The sequence below is a fragment of the Garra rufa genome, chromosome 20 (assembly GCF_049309525.1).
Source record: "Garra rufa chromosome 20, GarRuf1.0, whole genome shotgun sequence".
NCBI classification, from domain to species: domain Eukaryota; kingdom Metazoa; phylum Chordata; class Actinopteri; order Cypriniformes; family Cyprinidae; genus Garra; species Garra rufa.
This window is the reverse complement of record NC_133380.1, coordinates 21,836,720-21,852,602: the sequence shown is the minus strand read 5'-3', so window position 1 is coordinate 21,852,602 and position 15,883 is coordinate 21,836,720. Positions and strand designations below refer to the sequence as shown.

The 15,883-nt window shown below is 33.0% G+C and overlaps 10 non-coding genes across 10 annotated transcripts; 9 read left to right on the top strand and 1 right to left on the bottom strand.

Moving 5' to 3' along the window:
* Nucleotides 1-1,868: 1,868 nt before the first annotated feature.
* Nucleotides 1,869-1,941, bottom strand: trnav-aac (transfer RNA valine (anticodon AAC)). The gene has a single exon. It is a non-coding gene; the product is annotated as a tRNA-Val (tRNA).
* A 1,354-nt stretch (nt 1,942-3,295) lies between these two features.
* Nucleotides 3,296-3,368, top strand: trnav-cac (transfer RNA valine (anticodon CAC)). The gene has a single exon. It is a non-coding gene; the product is annotated as a tRNA-Val (tRNA).
* A 350-nt stretch (nt 3,369-3,718) lies between these two features.
* trnav-aac (transfer RNA valine (anticodon AAC)) lies at nt 3,719-3,791 on the top strand. Its single transcript has one exon. It is a non-coding gene; the product is annotated as a tRNA-Val (tRNA).
* Nucleotides 3,792-5,719: 1,928 nt separating this feature from the next.
* trnav-cac (transfer RNA valine (anticodon CAC)) lies at nt 5,720-5,792 on the top strand. Its single transcript has one exon. It is a non-coding gene; the product is annotated as a tRNA-Val (tRNA).
* Nucleotides 5,793-6,136: 344 nt separating this feature from the next.
* On the top strand, nt 6,137-6,209 carry trnav-aac (transfer RNA valine (anticodon AAC)). The gene has a single exon. It is a non-coding gene; the product is annotated as a tRNA-Val (tRNA).
* Nucleotides 6,210-7,316: 1,107 nt separating this feature from the next.
* Nucleotides 7,317-7,389, top strand: trnav-cac (transfer RNA valine (anticodon CAC)). The gene has a single exon. It is a non-coding gene; the product is annotated as a tRNA-Val (tRNA).
* A 515-nt stretch (nt 7,390-7,904) lies between these two features.
* trnav-cac (transfer RNA valine (anticodon CAC)) lies at nt 7,905-7,977 on the top strand. The gene has a single exon. It is a non-coding gene; the product is annotated as a tRNA-Val (tRNA).
* Nucleotides 7,978-8,321: 344 nt separating this feature from the next.
* Nucleotides 8,322-8,394, top strand: trnav-aac (transfer RNA valine (anticodon AAC)). Its single transcript has one exon. It is a non-coding gene; the product is annotated as a tRNA-Val (tRNA).
* Nucleotides 8,395-12,291: 3,897 nt separating this feature from the next.
* trnav-aac (transfer RNA valine (anticodon AAC)) lies at nt 12,292-12,364 on the top strand. The gene has a single exon. It is a non-coding gene; the product is annotated as a tRNA-Val (tRNA).
* A 1,061-nt stretch (nt 12,365-13,425) lies between these two features.
* On the top strand, nt 13,426-13,498 carry trnav-cac (transfer RNA valine (anticodon CAC)). The gene has a single exon. It is a non-coding gene; the product is annotated as a tRNA-Val (tRNA).
* The last annotated feature ends 2,385 nt before the right edge of the window (nt 13,499-15,883 follow it).

Sequence of the window (15,883 nt, the reverse complement as noted above, 5' to 3'; positions counted from 1 at the left end):
GAATTAGTTGTAGCAGCAGCAGCACAGTTAATTAAAATAAAGTTCCTTACTGTTTAATTGCTACCCATATAGTCTATACCTATATATATATATATATATATATATATATATATATATATATATATATATATATATATATATATACACCTACACATACACACACACACACACACTCAAGTTTGGGATCAGTTAGTTTTTAATGTTTTTTAAAGACATTTCTTATGCACATCAAGGCTGCATTTATTTGATCACAAATACAGAAAAAAATTAATATTGTGAAATATTATATCAATTTAAAATAACTGTTTTCTATGTGAATATATTTTAAAATGTAATTTATTCCTGTGATACAAAGCTGAATTTTCAGCATCATTACTCCAGTCTTTAGTGTCACATGATTCTTCAGAAATCATTCTAATATGCTGATTTATTATCAGTGTTGAAAACAGTTGTGCTGCTTAATATTTTGTTGGAACCTGTGATTCTTTAACAAATAAAAAGTTGAAAAGAACAGCATTTATTTAAAATAGACCAATACAACAATATATAATACCATTTAAAAGTTTGGGGTCAGTACATTTTTCTTATTTCTTTTTTGAAAGAAATTAATACTTTTATTCAGCAAGGATGTGGTAAATTGAAAAAAAGGTGATAGCAAATACTTATATTGTTAGAAAAGATTTATATTTTGAGTAAATTCTATTCTTTTTAACATTTTATTCAGCAGCAATCCTGAAAAAAAAAGAATCACAGATTCCCCCAAAAAATATTAAGCAGCACAACTTTTTCCAACATTGATAATAATTTCAAAATTCAGCTTTGCATCAGAGGAATAAATTATATTTTAAAATATAGTAATATAAAACACAATTATTTTAAACTGTAATAAGTTTTGGTAACTTGGTTTAGTAACATTTGTCATATTTTCAATATGTAAATTTATATTTTATCTTGCTTAGGTTCGTAAATACATATAATACTTTTAAAAAGTTAATTGTTACTATTAAACTAACTTTTTTGTAAACTTTAACTTTTTTGTATTTTAGTAAATATTGAACAAATTAAAATGTTTTACAAAAGCGAGCAAGATAACATTTAAATAGTCAGAACAGTTAACCTAAAAACTACAAACAAGCAAAGTGTCCATAATTTCAAAAGGTAGAGAAAATGAAGCTGCATTTTATTTCTCTAAATTAAACTAACAAAAAATTAAATAAATATTAAATGTGTAACATTATCTTTACACTTAAGCTTGTGCAAGGAATGTCTGTGGCAATCTGATAAGACAAACACAGACAGACTGTCCTTTGCTCCACAGTAAATGATTGACAAATGACTGTGTGGTACTTAAACACCCTGCCAGGGAAATGATGAAACAGCGCCTTGAAATCTGTGTGGGCAAAAATATATTGCATCTGTATTTGTAAGCACTACCATAGAAAATGAATGGGAAAAGTTAAGAGTTGTTTAACCATTTTTGCAAACACAAAATGTGAAGTGAACGTGATAACCATTACACTGTGGAAACCTTCATGTTATTTTTTTATTTTTTAGAAAATCTTATGTGATAAACAGCACTCCACACCAATTTTAAACTTTTGGTGGATCCCAAAATACTTAAATACGCCACAATACTGATGTAAAAAAGGTACCAACTTCTGGTTCACGTGAAAGTGTCCATATTTTAAGTGCATGCACATTACCGTGAAGCTCAACAGTTACAGTAACAGTGCTTGGCTGATTTACAAAACAAGTTTTGGAATTGGACAGCAATAAAATCACTGAATAGCCACTGCAAATGTTGAAAAAAATCACCATGAGAAACAATTAGCATATAAATAGGTCTAAAGAAGCAATTCTAAAATCCTTGTTTCCGCCCGGTCTCGAACCGGGGACCTTTCGCGTGTTAGGCGAACGTGATAACCACTACACTACGGAAACACCTGCTGTTTTCCGTTTCACTGCCCTGGGTGTGTGTGGGGGAAATGCAAGCAGTTTGTGAGTTCATGAAACTAAATCAAAATACACTTACATGAACATGAAAAGGAAATCCACATTGTTAAATTGTTGAACTGTTATCTTAATTTGTAGAGGGTACATCAAGCAAATTTAACAGGTTAAATGAGTTGTAGGTCAAAATAACTTCATACGGCTTCTTTCTTAAAAATATCTAGTAGAACTTTATTGTAGATATCTGCCAAAAGTCTCAAATTGGTGGGAAGCACTTATGTGTAACCAAGCGGGAACCTTCCTGTCTCTCTCATGAAACCAACATAGAAGTGACTTAAACTGCAATTCATTGACTGGCCGCTAGAGACTGACTCCAAAAGGGAGTCAAACCCATAGACACCCCATGTTCAAATGGCCAACTTTACAGTAGAAATAATTATGTTTACAGCCTGGTACAAAAAGTGGTTTTGGTCTATATAGCTAATTTTGCCCTTCATGACAACTGTGAATGGGTTTTTTTTTTATTTTTTTTTTATAACTCATCTGTTTAAATTATATTAAGCCTTAAAGTTCTGCATAGTTAGAAGCGTGACCACTTGAGTGACAGGTGGATTGTCGCTGCTGTCACCACTGTCGAGCTAAGCGGATGTGGTTTTAGCGACCAGATCCACCCACGTCCTGACTCTGCCCATTTTCGATTATTCAGGAGTAATGCTTTGTGACGTGCTGCCATGATGGCAATGGCTGGCTCCGCCCACTTTGGGCTTCAAAAATACTCTTTAGAAACCTACGGGTGACATCACGGACACTACGTCCTATGTGTGTAACTCACAAAATAAAACAATATAAAATTAAATATTGTAAATATACTGGCTTGAAACCGAGTGGAAACAACATTTTTAGATTTGGTTCTTTGGGGCAAAATGGCTACAGAAGAAGTGTTACAGAAGTGTGGAGACAATGTGTCTCTTATTGCTAAGTTGGTTTAGACAGATGTCGAGTCAGATGTCATTTTAAAATCAGACATTGCATTAACATGGACAATTGTCATAAATCATATTACAAAATGTTTTAGTTCATGAAGTAAAAAAAAAAAGTTTGAATTCTGTTCAAAAATGGGAATTATAGAAATATAAATGTAAAATTTAGAGGATACTTCTTAAGTAAATAATTTAGGTCAAATGAGTTTATAGTTAAAAACAAATTCTCACAGCTACATTTTTCTTAAAATGTCTAGTAAAAACTTCATTGCAGCTTTCTGCCAAAATTTTTTTTAAATTAATGAGGAACGCTTACCTGTAATGTTGCAGGATTTTCCCAAATGACAAGAAGGCATGGTATCAAGGTTTCCGTAGTGTAGTGGTTATCACGTTCGCCTCACACGCGAAAGGTCCCCGGTTCGAAACCGGGCGGAAACAGCAAATTATTTTACATGAGCACCTAGTTGAATTTAGTTCTTCAAACAGCGAGTTTATTTGCCAGGATTTCAGAAACAAGTTCTACTAGACACTTCAACAAAGACTTAGCCATGAGAAGTTTTGACCTGAAACTTATTTGACCTCAATTATTTACATTATTTACAAGGTTATATTTCAATATGTAACAATATGTGAATTTCACGTTTACATTTCTCTAGTGTTAGCCATTAGTCACATGACATGCAAGTAAACAAAATATTTTCTTTAATACTATAATTGTTTTATTTTTGTGAACCCTGTTGAGTTTCTCAAAGATCCCCACCAGGGGAGTGAAAAAGGCTGTAAGAGGTGTTTCCGTAGTGTAGTGGTTATCACGTTCGCCTAACACGCGAAAGGTCCCCGGTTCGAGACCGGGCGGAAACAAAGTTTTTAGAATCGCTTCTTTGGGGCAAAAAGTTTGCATTACAGAGATTTGGGGAAAATATGTCTTTTCTCTTGATGAATTAGTTTGGGTAAACTGAATTGGTTTGCTTTTCAAAAAAAGTTACATGTTTTCGCCTGGTTTTGAAATGGGTCCTAGCAGCTATTTGAAATGAGCATATAACAGCATGTGATGGAGTCCATGCCTCGTCTTATTAGTTTTTGTTAATAAATGCTATATAAGCTAGTTTTAATTTATTTTGTTATGCTGTTTAATTAAAAATAACAAATCCATCTTTTAAGAATTTGTTTTAATCTTAAAATTGATAGGTGTAGCCTTATATATGCAAGCAAAACCAAGATCATGAATTTGAAAGTAAAAGTAAAAAGCATCCTAAGACATTCCAATAGAGGAAATCCCGTTCACAAAATTAAAATAAATACTTACAAATAATACTAATGAAAAAGGGGGTTGAATGTTAAAAACGTTTCCATAAAACTAAAAATTATGATAACAAACTAGGCTATTTATCAGCAATGAGCATTGATTAAGCCCATGTTGTAGCAAAAAATAAATAAATAAAAATGAAACCAAAGCGCGACCAACTGAGAGCATTATGCCGCGTTCCAGACAACCCGTTACCCGTGTTTTTCCAAACTTCTACCCGTGAAAGTGCACTGGAACGGCACTCAAACCCGTGAATTCCCACCCGTGAACTCGTACTAGATCAACGACGTACTCCCAGTTCCGAGTTCTGACGTGACATAGCCCGAGAAACAACAATAAAGCCTGTAGGGGTGCGGTTTTTAGTGGCACACGGTGGAAAAATAGAGTTTAGGACAATATAACGTTGCAATCAAATTATTAATACTATAAAAATAATAAATGCTTGGCGTGGCTTGCCTGGAACGCTACAAAGTCCTGAGTCGTGGTTTGAACACGTGATTTACGAGCTCAAAAACCTGCCTGGAACGCAGCATTAGTGTGTATCCTGTCACAAAATGTGGCAAAAAGTCCTACACAAGGGGAATAGTCTGATTAAGGTGTGTACATGTCTTCCATAATGCGACTAAAATAGGAATACTCCACCTGTCTTAATTCGATTTGTGTTTACTCAGATTATGACTTTAGTCGGATTAAATTAATCAAAAATATCAGTTTACATGGTTGCTTCTTAATCAGAGTATTGACTTAATCGCGTTAAAATCGGAATATTGTTGTCCATGTAAACGTACTCAATGTGTCTTTTCTCTTGATGAATTGGTTTGGGTAAACTGAATTGGTTTGCTTTTCAAAAAAAGTTACATGTTTTCGCCTGGTTTTGAAACGGGTCCTAGCAGCTATTTGAAATGAGCACCTCACTAAAAATAGCTCAGGAACCAAAACTAAATCACAATAAAACACTTACATGAACATGGGAAATCCACGTCATTAAATTGTTGAAATTCTCAAATATTTTTAAACATTTTTAAAGTGCAATGAATTCACAAACAGACTTCCTTGTTGCCTTTTTCCCTATTACACTTTAGAAATCATAAGAAATGATATATCAGTTGAACATTTTAAATCTCAAAATTCATCCTTTGAAAGACATTTTAAAATCAGACATTGCATTAACATGGAAAATTGTCATCAAAATCATATTACAAAATGTTTTCGTTCATAAATTAAAAAAAATAAGTTTTAATTCTTTGTTCAAAAATGGGAATTATTTAAATATAAATGTAAAATTTAGAGGATACTTCTTAAGTAAATATTTTAGATCAAATGAGTTTATAGTTCAAAACAAATTCTCACAGCTACATTTTTCTTAAAATGTCTAGTAAAATTTCATTGCAGCTATCTGCCAAAATTTTTTTTAAATTAATGAGGAACGCTTACCTGTAATGTTGCAGGATTTTCCCAAATGACAAGAAGGCATGGTATCAAGGTTTCCGTAGTGTAGTGGTTATCACGTTCGCCTCACACGCGAAAGGTCCCCGGTTCGAAACCGGGCGGAAACAGCAAATTATTTTACATGAGCACCTAGTTGAATTTAGTTCTTCAAACAGCGAGTTTATTTGCCAGGATTTCAGAAACAAGTTCTACTAGACACTTCAACAAAGACTTAGCCATGAGAAGTTTTGACCTGAAACTTATTTGACCTCAATTATTTACATCAAGGTTATATTTCAATATGTAACAATATGTGAATTTCACGTTTACATTTCTCTAGTGTTAGCCATTAGTCACATGACATGCAAGTAAACAAAATATTTTCTTTAATACTATAATTGTTTTATTTTTGTGAACCCTGTTGAGTTTCTCAAAGCTCCCCACCAGGGCAGTGAAAAAGGCTGTAAGAGGTGTTTCCGTAGTGTAGTGGTTATCACGTTCGCCTAACACGCGAAAGGTCCCCGGTTCGAGACCGGGCGGAAACAAAGTTTTTCGAATCGCTTCTTTGGGGCAAAAAGTTTGCATTACAGAGATTTGGGGAAAATATGTCTTTTCTCTTGATGAATTAGTTTGGGTAAACTGAATTGGTTTGCTTTTCAAAAAATTTACGTTTTCAACTGGTTTTGAAACGGGACCTAGCAGCTATTTGAAATGAGCACCTCACTAAAAATGGCTCAGATACTAAAACTAAATCATGAAACTTGAAACTAAATCACAATAAAAGACTTACATGAACATGGGAAATCCACATCATTAAACTCTTCAAATATCTATATATAATATTTGATCCGAAATACAACAAATGCAGTAGTATTGTGAAATATTTTTACTATTTAAAATAACTACTTTCTATTTGAATATATTTAAAATGCAGTTTATTCCTGTGGTATTGAAATAAATTATAGAAATAAATACTTTTATCTAGCAAGGATGATTTACATTGATCAAAATAATATAATAAATGATAATAAAGACATTATAATGTTACAAGATTTCTATTTCAGATAAATGCTGTTCTAATGAACTTTATATTCATCAAAGAAACCTTGAAATCACAGGAATAAATTACATTTTAAAATATTTTTTAAATCAAAAACAGTTATTTTAAATGGTAAAAAATAGAAATATATCAAAATTGAACTGCTTTTACTGTAACTTGGATCAAATAAATGCAGGCTTGCTGAGCAAAAGTGACTTCTTTAAAAAAAACATTAAAAATCAAAAACTTTTGACTGGTAGTGTACTTTAAAGTAAATAATTATATCCCATTTTGATGGGTCGAGGTGCAAGCTGCACGGAGAGAGGCAGCCATGAGCAAAGGTATTGTGCTCAGCAGTTCTACAGATTAACAGAAATAAAATATTTGCTTAAAATATTAATAAATTTGCTAAAAAAAATGTGCTTTTGTGTGCACATATGTGTGTGTGTGTGTGTGTGTGTGTGTGTGTGTGTGTGTGTGTGTGTGTGTGTGTGTGTCTGTGTCTGTGTGTGTGTGTGTGTGTGTGTGTGTGTGTGTGTGTGTGTGTGTGTGTGTGTGTGTGTGTGTATATATATATATCCCCACCAGGGCAGTGAAAAAGGCTGTAAGAGGTGTTTCCGTAGTGTAGTGGTTATCACGTTCGCCTCACATGCGAAAGGTCCCCGGTTCGAAACCGGGCGGAAACAGCAAGTTATTTTAAATGAGCACGTAATTGAATAATTATTTACATCAAGGTTATATTTCAATATTTAACAATACGTGAATTTCTCAGGGTCTCAGAAACAAGTTCAAGAAAGATTTATCTCAACAATGTGTCTTTTCACTTGATGAATTGGTTTGGGTAAACTGAATTGGTTTGCTTTTCAAAAAAAGTTACATGTTTTCGCCTGGTTTTGAAATGGGTCCTAGCAGCTATTTGAAATGAGCACCTCACTAAAAATAGCTCAGGAACCAAAACTAAATCATGAAACATGAAACTAAATCACAATAAAACACTTACATGAACATGGGAAGTCCACGTCGTTAAAATGTTCTTAAAACGTTAAAACGTTAAAAACAAATTCTCACAGCTACATTTTTCTTAAAATGTCTAGTAAAATTTCATTGCAGCTATCTGCCAAAAAAGTTTTAAAATTGGTGAAGAATGCTTACCTGTAATGTTGTAGGATTTTCCCAAATGACAAGAAGGCATGGTACCAAGGTTTCCGTAGTGTAGTGGTTATCACGTTCGCCTCACACGCGAAAGGTCCCCGGTTCGAAACCGGGCGGAAACAGCAAGTTATTTTAAATGAGCACGTAATTGAATATAGTTCTTCAAACAGCGAGTTTATTTGCCAGGATTTCAGAAACAAGTTCTACTAGACACTTCAACAAAGACTTAGCCATGAGAAGCTTTGACCTGAAACTTATTTGACCTCAATTATTTACATCAAGGTTATATTTCAATATGTAACAATATGTGAATTTCACGTTTACATTTCTCTAGTGTTCGCCATTAGTCACATGACATGCAAGTAAACAAAATATTTTCTTTAATACTATAATTGTTTTATTTTTGTGAACCCTGTTGAGTTCCTCAAAGATCCCCACCAGGGCAGTGAAAAAGGCTGTAAGAAGTGTTTCCGTAGTGTAGTGGTTATCACGTTCGCCTAACACGCGAAAGGTCCCCGGTTCGAGACCGGGCGGAAACAAAGTTTTTAGAATCGCTTCTTTCGGGCAAAAAGTTTGCATTACAGAGATTTGGGGAAAATATGTCTTTTCTCTTGATGACTTAGTTTGGGTAAACTGAATTGGTTTGCTTTTCAAAAAAAGTTACATGTTTTCACCTGGTTTTGAAACGGGACCTAGCAGCTATTGAAATGAGCACCTCACTAAAAATAGCTCAGATACTAAAACTAAATCATGAAACTTGAAACTAAATCACAATAAAACACTTACATTAACATGGGAAATCCATGGCATTAAATTGTTCAAATATCTTACATTTTTAGAGGGTACTTTAAGCTAATCTGTTTGGTCAAATGAGTTTTAGTTTTCAAAACAACTGCTTTCGGCTTGTTTCTTAAAATGTCTAGTAGAGCTTTACTGTAGGTATCTGCTAAAAGTGTCAAATTAGTGAGAAGCACTTGTTTGTAATGTGTATATATGCAATTAAAATGCGATTAATTTCGATTAATTAATTACAAAGCCTCTAATTAATTAGATTAATTTTTTTAATCGAGTCCCGGCCCTAATAAAAAAAAAAAAAAAAGGTCATTAGTACAGTATAGTACTAACCAAAATATATAATAATTAAATAAATATACTTAAATACTTATAGAATAAACCACAACAACAAATATAATAAAATGCAAAATTATTGTTGTTGTTGAATCTATCTATCTATCTATCTATCTATCTATCTATCTATCTATCTATCTATCTATCTATCTATCTATCTATCTATCTATCTATATAATATTTGATCCCAAATACAACAAATGCACTAGTATTGTGAAATATTTTTACTATTTAAAATAACTACTTTCTATTTGAATATATTTAAAATGCAGTTTATTCCTGTGGTATTGAAATAAATTATAGAAATAAATACTTTTATCTAGCAAGGATGATTTACATTGATCAAAATAATATAATAAATGATAATAAAGACATTATAATGTTACAAGATTTCTATTTCAGATAAATGCTGTTCTAATGAACTTTATATTCATCAAAGAAACCTTGAAATCACAGGAATAAATTACATTTTAAAATATTTTTTAAATCAAAAACAGTTATTTTAAATGGTAAAAAATAGAAATATATCAAAATTGAACTGCTTTTACTGTAACTTGGATCAAATAAATGCAGGCTTGCTGAGCAAAAGTGACTTCTTTAAAAAAAAACATTAAAAATCAAAAACTTTTGACTGGTAGTGTACTTTAAAATAAATAATAATATCACATTTTGATGGGTCGAGGTGCAAGCTGCACGGAGAGAGGCAGCCATGAGCAAAGGTGTTGTGCTCAGCAGTTCTACAGATTAACAGAAATAAAATATTTGCTTAAAATATTAATAAATTTGCTAAAAAAAATGTGCCTTTGTGTGCACATACATGAGACATTTATGAATAATTTATTTACCTGAATCTGGTAGAAATGTTTCTGTCTTTGGATCCTTTACTGTCACAGTGCCTTGTGTGATGTTAAGGTGCAATAGTTTTGGCTTTTGGTGGCCTGTACTATGGGAGGATGGGTCTTCAGAGCATGCATCAAATAACCATTCCTGAAATATAGATTGAAATAAAATATATCAAGTGTATTTTAAAATTCACAGTATATATATATATATATATATATATATATATATATATATATATATATATTAGGGCTGGGCGATATGGCCTAAAAATAAAATCCCCGATTTTTTTCACAAAAAAACCGATTTACGATTTAAATCGATTTTTTCCCCCTACTACTTTTAGCATGTAAAGAAACCCCAGCTTTTCCACAATATATATGAGCACCATATATTTTGCAGTATACATTGCAACTGCATCAGTGATCGCTTTCCACCAGGCCCCATTCTTATCATACCAGACACAGTAAATGTTTGTAAGACAAATAAATATGAGACGGGAGGAAAATATCTATTTCCATGCTTTTCTCTTGCACTTATATCGTATACAAAAATATACAATTTTGAACACAGAAATATTAAATGATTTAAATACCTGAAACGATCTGCCAGCAGGTGGTGGTAAGACACTGATTTAATTACTGAATCATATTCATTTGATTCGTTTGAACGGATGGTTCATTCAAGAATAAAGCAAGTGACTCTTAATGAACAGGAAATTGAATCATTTCACTAGATTCATTTAAAAACGCACATTCATTCATAAACGAAACACGCTGTGTTTGAGTGGAGATGCGCTGCGGCTCAGCTGTGACTTGTTTCAGATTACTTTTGACGACAAAATAGAGCAAAATCAGGCAATAGTGTTATAGTCAGACAATGTAAGTCACTTAATAATAACTTCTTGTTTATTTAACTGTTATAATATCTCGTTTACAAACTCCCTTAAAAATGATTAAAAGCTGTCACTCATCTTAGTTCGCAATCTCACAAAGCTCTATTATAATAAACGAAGCTACTGCCCATTCAGTCTCTTATTTACACTCTCTCTACACTTGAGATACATTAGTCAATGTGCAAAACACATAGAAACCTTTGAAGCTCCACTCAGCGCAAATACAAATATGCTGGCCGCACTCGATATGCAAATAATTCGCTATTGTCTTCAATCACCTCTCTACTCTGTTTATGTGATAAGTGAAATTGTATGTAATATAACAGGCTAACTTGCTAGCAAGCTAATCATGTCCACTTAGTGACTCGCGCTATTTTACCAGAACGCGTTATTTGTTTTCCGTTCTGAATACAGCGGTTAGTTAGGCGCGCCATCATGTGGTCGCCTCTTAATTATTCTGCCATTGGTGCAATTACAATGTATCTAATATTTTTATTAAAAAATCGCGATACCTCGATTTAATAAAAAATTAAATCGTCTTAAAACGTAAATTCGAATTAATCGAAAAAATCGAAAGAATCGCCCAGCCCTAATATATATAATATTACAATACTATGTACATAGTAGTATTGTAACATTATATTTATAAGGATATATATATGCAACTGTTTTAGATTTGAATATATTTGAAATGTTTTGTAATTTATTTCTGTGGTAGAAAACTTAATTCTCAGCATTATTACTTTAGTCTTCAGCATCATCATAAATTGGTGTTATTATTTAATATTTATTATTTTAATTGCATAAAATATGTGTGTGTGTATGTATCTAAACAAAGTAATATAAAATGTATATATAAAATGTAAAAATGTTTTATACACATTATAATTCATACCATTAAATGGCACACACATTTTTAAAATTATTTTTAAAGAAATGTATTACAGTTTAAATGTAATGTGTGTGTGTGTGTGTGTGTGTGTGTGTGTGTGTGTGTGCGCGCATGTATATTAATTACAATATAATTATATCACATTACACTGTTAAAATTGTTTTAAACGATAATGTACATACAATTTAAATGATACAATATATAAATGATAATGTATATACAATACAGTAAGCACTACCATAGAGAATGAATGGGAAAAGTTAAGGGAAGTTAAGCTTAACTATTTTCGGCTGCCACGCGAAAGGTCCCTGGTTCGAAACCGGGCGGAAACAATATTTGACTTTTTAAATGAGCACCTAATTGAATATAGTTCTTTAAACTGTGAGTTTATTTGACAGGGTTTCAGAATCAAGTTCAAGAAAGATTTAGCCATAAGAAGTTTTCACCCAAAACTCATTTGAACTCAAATATTTACTTCAAGTACCCTCTAAACTTTTAAGGTAATATTTCAATATTTAACAATATGTGAATTTCACATGTTCAAATTTCTCCAATAGTCACATGACGTGCAAGTAAACAAATAAAATATTTTCTTTACTACTACAAATGTTTCATTTTTGTGAGCCTTGTTGAGTTCTTCAAAGCTCCCTTCCAAGGGGAGTGTCAAAGGCTGTAAGAGGTGTTTCCGTAGTGTAGTGGTTATCACGTTCGCCTAACACGCGAAAGGTCCCCGGTTCGAGACCGGGCGGAAACAAAGTTTTTAGAATCGCTGGTCACACTTTATATTAGGTGGCCTTAACTATTATGTACTTACATCAAAAAATAAGTACAATGTACTTAATGTGGTCATATTGCATTGCAAAACACTTTTGCTTCTATTAAGGTGGGATATGGGTAAGGTTAGGGATAGGTTTGGTGGTATGGGTAGGTTTAAGGGTGGGTTAGGGTGTAAGGCATGGTTCAACAGTGGTAATTACAGAAATTAATTACAAATGTAATTACATATAGGTTTTAAAAAATATATAAGTACAATGTAAAAACATGTATGTACACAATAAGTACATTGTACCAAATGATTAATTTAAATGTAAGTACATAGTAGTTAAGGCGACCTAATGTAAAGTGGGACCGAATCGCTTCTTTATGGCAAAAAGTTCATACTACAGAGATTTGGGGAAAATGTGTCTTATCTCTTACTAAATTGGTTTGGGTACTTGGCAAATCCTCTCCCAGGGCAAAGTAGTAGTCTGTTTGAAATGAACACCTCACTAAAAATAGCTCAGGAACTGCAGGCGGTTTGTGAGTTCATGAAACTAAATCACAGTAAAACACTTACATGAACATGGGAAATCCACGTCATTAAATTGTTTAAACATATGTTACATTTTTAGAGGGTACTTCAAGCTAATCTATTCTTGTCAAATTGGTGAGACGCACTTATTTGTAATGTGTAACTCAGATATTTTTAACCATTTTGCATGTGACAAAATAACAATATACAATATAAATACAGTATAAACAATATAAAATAAAATATTGTATTTATTTACCTGCATATCAAAAATGTGAGCATGTTGTTTAATTATTGAAATGTACAGCATTGTAAATGTACAATTTTAAAGGGTGCTTCTTAAGTAAATATTTTCGGTCAAATGAGTTTTTAGTTCAAAATAAATTCTCACAGATACATTTTTCTTAAAATGTCTAGTAAAACTTAATTGCAGCTATTTGACAAGAATTTGTTAAAATTGCTGAGGACCGCTTACATGTAATGTTGTAGGATTTTCCCAAATGACAAGAAAATATGGTATCGAGGTTTCCGTAGTGTAGTGGTTATCACGTTTGCCTCACACGCGAAAGGTCCCCGGTTCGAAACCGGGCGGAAACAGCAAGTTATTTTAAATGAGCATGTAATTGAATATAGTTCTTCAAACAGCGAGTATATTTGACAGGATTTCACAAACAAGTTCTACTAGACACTTCAACAAAGACTTAGCCATGAGAATTTTTGACCTGAAACTTATTTGACCTCAATTATTTACATCAAGGTTATATTTCAATATTTAACAATACGTGAATTTCTCAGGGTCTCAGAAACAAGTTCAAGAAAGATTCATCTCAACAATGTGTCTTTTCACTTGATGAATTGGTTTGGGTAAACTGAATTGGTTTGCTTTTCAAAAAAAGTTACATGTTTTCGCCAGGTTTTGAAACGGGTCCTAGCAGCTATTTGAAATGAGCACCTCACTAAAAATAGCTCAGGAACCAAAACTAAATCATGAAACTTGAAACTAAATCACAATAAAACACTTACATGAACATGGGAAATCTACGTCATTAAATTGTTGAAATTCTCAAATATTTTTAAACATTTTTAAAGTGCAATGAATTCACAAACAGACTTCTTTGTTGCCTTTTTCCCTATTACACTTTAGAAATCATAAGAAATGATATATCAGTTGAAAATTTTAAATCTCAAAATTCATCCTTTGAAAGACATTTTAAAATCAGACATTGCATTAACATGGAAAATTGTCATCAAAATCATATTACAAAATGTTTTCGTTCATGAATTTAAAAAAAATTAAGTTTGAATTCTCTGTTCAAAAATGGGAATTATTTAAATATAAATGTAAAATTTAGAGGATACTTCTTAAGTAAATATTTTAGATCAAATGAGTTTATAGTTCAAAACAAATTCTCACAGCTACATTTTTCTTAAAATGTCTAGTAAAATTTCATTGCAGCTATCTGCCAAAAAAGTTTTAAAATTGGTTACAACAACCCATTTAGGGACCAACATAAGAGCCATTCTAAAACAACAAAAACAACAGTGGCCAGAGCAAAAAGTTAAACATTTTATTTTAAAAGTAAGAGACTATGACCAAAACAGAAAACAAAAGGGAATGCACTTGAACTTACATCCTAAATGAGGATTGGTGAGCTAACTAATTTAGACTACAACTTACTGAAGACTTAAGAAAAACTTCCTATCTCCCGAGAAAGAAATTAAACACAACAAAAGTCTTCCGGGTCAGCTCATTTACCTATGCTTTCTATGTACTCTGTTATAACTAAACAAACAATCACTCACCATCCTTTACAAAAGAAAATAAGGAAAACAAAACCCAAAATCAAACACAAAACAGAGTTCCCAGGGCAAGCCGCCATTGAAGTGCCACCAGCAGCTCTTAAATAGGCAGAGGCTTCAGGTGTGTGTGTGCTAGTCTCCGCCCCATCCAATTAGTAGCTGCACTCAGGACAGAAACAAAGAGAGAAAGAGCAGGGGCTCGTAACATTGGTGAAGAATGCTTACCTGTAATGTTGCAGGATTTTCCCAAATGACAAGAAATCATGGTATCGAGGTTTCCGTAGTGTAGTGGTTATCACGTTCGCCTCACACGCGAAAGGTCGCGGAAACAACCAGTTATTTTACATGAGAACTTAATTGAATATAGTTCTTTAAACTGGGAGTTTATTTGATAGGGTTTCAGAAACAAGTTCAAGAAAGATTTAGCTCAAGAATGTGTCAAGTTTTTTGTCAAGTTACATGTTTTAGCCTGGTTTTGAAATGTGTCCTAGCAGCTATTTGAAATAAGCACCTCACTAAAAATAGCTCAGGAACCAAAACTAAATCATGAAACATGAAATTAAATTACAATAAAACATAAAATTAGTGAGATATTAGTCACATACTTTGTGTCATGTATCTGGTCTGTCTTCTCATCATGAACTCTTGCACTACACATTCTGGACTGCAATCCCCATAAGCCACTGCACCAATCACTGCACACAGCTGTTCCTCGTTTTCCACTGAGCTGATTGCTGCACACACCTGTTTCACATTTTCCCACATGCATTTAAGCCAAAGACACACACAGCCACCTTGCTAAGTCTTATTGTTTCCCTATGGTCGTAATTCTGAGCGTTTCTTTCTGTGTTGGATTTCCCGTGTATGATTCTGGACTGTGTACCCCGTTATTGATTCCTGCTGCCTGCCATTGCGACCATTGCTTGAGTATTGAACTGTTTCCCGGATTACCTATGTTGTTCCTGTTTTCTGGTGTTTACACTTGCCTGTTGACACATCTCAATAAATGCTGCAAATGGATCCGAACGTCTCAGTCTGACTCTCCATGTGACAGAAGACTTCGCCAAGTAAGGATCCAGCGGCTTTATGGTGTCATTCGGTTCCAGCATGAATCCCACGGTGCAGATCATGCTTCTCAAGCAGGGTGAGCAGACAATTGAGGATTATGTCATGGCTTTCATT